Raw genomic sequence first — 6000 nt, forward strand, 5'->3', positions numbered from 1 at the left:
TGAAACAGAAGCACTGAAAATTCAGGTGGTAATTATGGGTATGACGATCTATCCGAATTAGCAATGACGGAAAATATAGTGTAAGGAAACTTGGAAAAAACAATTTCACCAAGAGAGACTAGAATAAGTCTTTGGTTCCCTTTTCCCACCAGACTTTCCAATATGTCCTCAGAGAAGTGTTTGGGAAATTGTTCAGAGTGAATAACAAAGTAAAATGTATTATAAAGCTAAATAACAATATGATAGCTTACCTTCACGGTAATTGATTTCAAAAATAGACATAAAACCTGAAACTTCAGAAACAGTAAGACATGTTAAAGATATGCCACTTACACCAAAGCAAAGAACTCTGGGGAAGGAGAGAAAAGAAAGGGATGGTGCGGCATTAGGGTCCTGGTGCAGGACAGTGGGAAAATAATGTAGGTTGGACAAGATTGTGTCTTGCAGATACCTATGGCGGAGAGATGAGTAACTGTACCTATGTGCCAACAGCAGTGCTGTAATCCACCCAATAAAATGGAGAAAGAAAAGAGATATTCCATTTAGGACATAGGTAAATTTATTTAGAAAAAGATAAAGTACACTGTGAAGTGTTTCAAATAAAAATATAAAATATTTAAAATGTCAATAATAACCCCACTTAAGATCAGTGAATGTATATAAAGAAAATTAATTCTGTTGTATTTTATAATTTAACTATGATAACAAAGGAAGAAATGACAATAGTAGAATAATAATTCTATTCAGTGAAGATGAGTAAGATCTCTTATAGCAACAATATAAGCTAATACAGAGGCAAAAGCTAAACTGGGTAAAAAAAATCCACATAAGATTTATGTCACAGAAGTCCATAATAAATCGGGGGTTGGGTGGTAGTGCAGTGGGTTAAGCGCACTTAGCACTAAAGCTCAAGGACCGGTGTAAGAATACTGGTTCAAGCCCTCGGCTCCCACCTCCAGGGGAGTTGCTTCACAGGCAGTGAAGCAGGTCTGCAGGTGTCTGTCTTTCTCTTCCCCTCTCTGTCTTACCTTCCTCTCTCCATTTCTCTCTGTCCTATCCAACAACGATGACAACAATAACAACAACAAAAAAACAACAGCAACAAAAGGGAAAATAAATAAATAAATATTAAAAAAGAAGTCCATATTAATTGCAAAAAGCTTCAAGTAAAAACATTTAAATGTTTAAAATAATAAATCATTGTAAAAAATTAATATGCTACTCTCATCTCCTCTCCCGGATCAACTAGGAATACCCAAGGAGACCACCAGGGACTGAAACAAGACAGGACTAGAACGACTACAGGAACCCACCGAATCACTGGTGAGTGCAAACACACATGGCTGGTGACAGAGAGGAGCCTAGGGAGAGACTAAGTGGCTGGTAACAGTCCAAAGGTCTATCAGTTGAGACACCAACTCCAGTCTGTTTAACCAGCAAGGGGACAGCTGAAGGGAGGAGAGGACTCCCTGGAGACTCACCAAGTGCAACTCTGAGTCTCCATTGCTACTGCCCTCAAAAGCTGGAACAGCGGCAGGGAGGAACATCGGGGGACAGAGATCTAACCAGGAAACTCAGGAGAAGACCTGTACCTTGGTGGCATAGCTGTGGGGCTGTGAAAGTCTCTTTGCATAACCACCAGACTATCTCTGCCACACCCTGCCTATCTTTTAGTTAGGAGTCAGTGATTAAGTTAAGAAGCCTATTTATAGTTAGAAGCCCTCAGGCTCCCATAGCCTACAGAGAAGAAAAAAAAAAAAAAAGAGGCTTTTAAATCACTGAGCTCCAACTCAGGGATTAAAATACTATTGAAACAACTGTTAACTTCCTCCACTGTGAACCCTTTCATTACCTTACTTAGATACAAGTCAATCCAGAAAATAGTGATAAGTAATTTGAAAAGTACTAAGAGAGGGAACTCATAACATAATATATAAAATGGGTAAACCAACAAGAAGAAATATTGGAGAAACGAACCAGGACAACAATCCAGCTAAAAGCCCCCCAAAGGTACAAAATAACGAGTTCAACATCCAAACATTAGCTAAGGAAATAATCACAGGAGTGAGTAAAGAGTTTGAAAGAATTGTAATCAGAAATACAGGAACAACAAATGAGACTCTGGAAGAAAACACTAACTATCTCAAGGTTATTAGAGCTGAAAGTTGAAATAGCTGAGCTAAGAACACAACAAACTGAACAAGCTAAAACAGTATCAGAACAGGGTAACAAAATAGATGAACTCCAGAAAACAGTAGTAGGCAGAGAGAATAAAATCAATGAGGCTGAAGACAGAATTAGCAAGATCGAGGATGAATTAGAGACAACTAAAAAAGAAGTAAGAGATCTCAAAAAGAGATTAAGAGATGCTGAAAACAACAACATAGACCTATGGGATGACTTCAGAAGAAACAATATACTCATTATTGGCTTACCAGAGGAAGAAAGATAGGGAGAAGAAGAAAATATTCTTCAGGCCATAATAGCTGAAAACTTCTCTAGTCTAGACAACATCAAAGACATAAAGATTGTATAGCTATGAACTTCCCTCTCAGAAGCCCAGAGGGTCCCAAACAGAATTAACCCAGACTTAAAGACACCAAGACACATCATTTTTAGAATGAAAAGGAATAAGGATAAAGAAAGGATCCTGAAGGCTGCAAGAGAAACACAAAGAGTCACCTACAGAGGAAAACCCATAAGATTAGCGGCTGACATCTCCACACAAACACTACAGGCCAGAAAAGAATGGAAAGATATCTATCGAGTGCTCAATAAGAAAGGCTTTCTACCAACACTACTGTATCCTGCTAGACTGTCATTCAGACTAGATGGAGGCATCAAAACCTTCTCAAACAAGCAACAGTTGAAGTAATCAACTATCACCAAGACTGCCCTGAAAGAAGTTCTGAAAGGTCTTCTATAAACAGTAACACCATCATAAATAGGACATATATCAAAACACTCTAAAACTCTACAAGAATGGTGTTAAAATATCTTCAATCTTTGATATCAATAAATTTCAATGGCCTGAATTCACCTATTAAAAGACACAGAGTAGGAAGATGGATCAGAAAATACAACCCAACAATATCCTGTCTACAAGAAACCCACCTAACTCAACAAGACAAACACAGACTTAAAGTGAAAGGATGGAAAACTATCATACAAGCCAATGGCCCACAAAAAAAGGGCAGGAAAAGCTATTCTCATATCTGACATGATAGACTTTAAAATATATAAGACCAAAAAAGATAGGAATGGACACTACTTAATGCTCAGAGGATCAGTCAATCAAGAGGACTTAACAATTATTAACATCTATGCACCCAATGAGAAGCCATCTAAATATATCAAACTTCTACTGAAAGAGCTACAGCAATATATTAACAGTAACACAATCATAGACTTCAACACCCCACTCTCTCAACTTGACAGATCATCCAGGCAGAAAACCAATAAAGACATAAGGGAGCTAAATGAAGAGATAGATAAACTAGAACTATTGGACATTTTCAGAGTCATTCATCCCAAGAAACTGGAATACACATTTTACTCAAATCCACATGGGTCATTCTCAAGGATAGACCATATGTTAGGCCACAAAGACAGCATCAGCAAGTTCAAGAGAATTGAAATCATCCCAAGCATCTTCTCAGACCACAGTGGAATGAAACTAACACTTAACAATCAACAAAAGATTAGTAACAGTGCCAAAATGTGGAAACTCAACAGTACACTTCTTAACAACTTCTGGGTCAAAGAGGAAATCAAGGAAGAAATCAAAATGTTTCGAGAGTTCAATGAAAATGAAGACACAAGCTATCAAAATATTTCGGACACAGCTAAGGCAGTACTGAGAGGGAAGTTCATAGCTATACAAGCACACATTAGGAAACAAGAAAAAGCACAAATAAACAGCCTGATTGCACATCTTAAAGACCTAGAAGAAGAACAACAAAGGAACCCTGAAGCAAGCAGAAGGACAGAAATCACTAAAGTTAGGGCAGAAATAAATAACATTGAGAATAGGAAAACCATACAAAAGATGAACGAAAGTAAATGTTGGTTCTTCAAAATAGTGAACAAAATTGACAAACCTTTAGCCAGACTCACAAAACAAAAAAGGGAAAAGACCCAAATAAATCAGATAGTAAATGCAAGAGGAGATATCACAACAGACACCGCAGAAATTCAACATATCATGCGAGGCTTCTATGAACAACTATATGCCACCAAGCTAGAGAACCCGGAAGAAATGGACGATTTCCTAGATACCTACAAACTTACAAAACTAAGTAAAGAGGAAGTGGATAACATGAACAGGCCCATCACAGCTAATGAAATTGAAACAGTTATCAAAACTCTTCCAAAAAATAAAAGTCCAGGACCAGATGGTTTTACAAATGAATTCTACAAAACCTTCAAAGAAGAACTAATACCTCTACTTTTAAAAATCTTCCAGAAGATTGAAGACACTGGAATACTCCCTGCCAGCTTCTATGAAGCCAACATCACCCTGATACCAAAAGCAGACAGGGACACAACCAAAAAAGAAAACTACAGACCAATATCTCTGATGAACATAGATGCAAAAATATTGAACAAAATTCTAGCCAACCGGATACAGCAGTATATCAAAAAGATTGTTCATCATGACCAAGTGGGGTTTATCCCAGGCATGCAAGGTTGGTTTAATATACATAAATCAATCAATGTGATTCACCACATCAACAAAAACAAGACCAAAAACCACATGGTCATATCAATAGATGCAGAGAAAGCCTTTGACAAAAATACAACATCCCTTTATGATCAAAACACTACAAAAAATGGGAATAGATGGAAAATTCCTGAAGACAGTGGAGTCTATATATAGCAAACCTACAGCCAACATCATACTCAATGGTGAAAAACTGGAAGCATTTCCACTCAGATCAGGTACTAGACAGGGCTGCCCACTATCACCATTACTATTCAACATAGTGTTGGAAGTTCTTGCAATAGCAATCAGGCAGGAGCAAGGAATTAAAGGCATACAGACTGGAAGAGAAGAAGTCAAACTGTCCTTATTTGCAGATGACATTATTGTATACATGGAAAAACCTAAGGAATCCAGCAAGAAGCTTTTGGAAATCATCAGGCAATACAGTAAGGTGTCAGGCTACAAAATTAACATTCAAACATCAGTGGCATTCTTCTATGCAAACACTAAGTGAGAAGAAATTGAAATCCAGAAATCAATTCCTTTTACTTTAGCAACATAAACAATAAAATATCTAGGAGTAAACCTAACCAAAGAAGTGAAAGACTTGTATACTGAAAATTATGAGTCACTACTCAAAGAAATTGAAAAGGACACAAAGAAATGGAAAGATATTCCATGTTCATGGGTTGGTAGAATTAACATCATCAAAATGAATATACGACCCAGAGCCATCTACAAATTTAATGCTATCCCCATCAAGATCCCAAGCACATTTTTTAGGAGAATAGAAAAAATGCTACTAATGTTTATCTGGAAGCAGAAAAGACCTAGAATTGCCAAAACAATCTTGAGAAAAAAGAACAGAACTGGAGGCATCACACTCCCAGATCTCAAACTCTATTGTAGGGCCATTGTCATCAAAACTGCTTGGTACTGGAACATGAACAGACACAATGACCAGTGAATAGAATTGAGAGCCCAGAAATGAGCCCCCACACGTATGGACATCTAATCTTTGACAAAGGGGCCCAGACTATTCAATGGGAAAAGCAGAGTCTCTTCAACAAATGGTGTTGGAAACAATGGGTTGAAACATGCAGAAGAATAAAACTGAATCACTGTATTTCACCAAATACAAAAGTAAATTCCAAGTGGATCAAGGATTTGGATGTTAGACCACAAACTATCAAATACTTAGAGGAAAATATTGTCAGAACTTTTTTCTGCATAAATTTTAAAGACATTTTCAATGAAACGAATCCAATTACAAAGAAGACTAAGGCAAGTATAAA

The sequence above is a fragment of the Erinaceus europaeus genome, chromosome 16 (genome assembly GCF_950295315.1).
Source record: "Erinaceus europaeus chromosome 16, mEriEur2.1, whole genome shotgun sequence".
In the NCBI taxonomy this organism is placed as follows: domain Eukaryota; kingdom Metazoa; phylum Chordata; class Mammalia; order Eulipotyphla; family Erinaceidae; genus Erinaceus; species Erinaceus europaeus.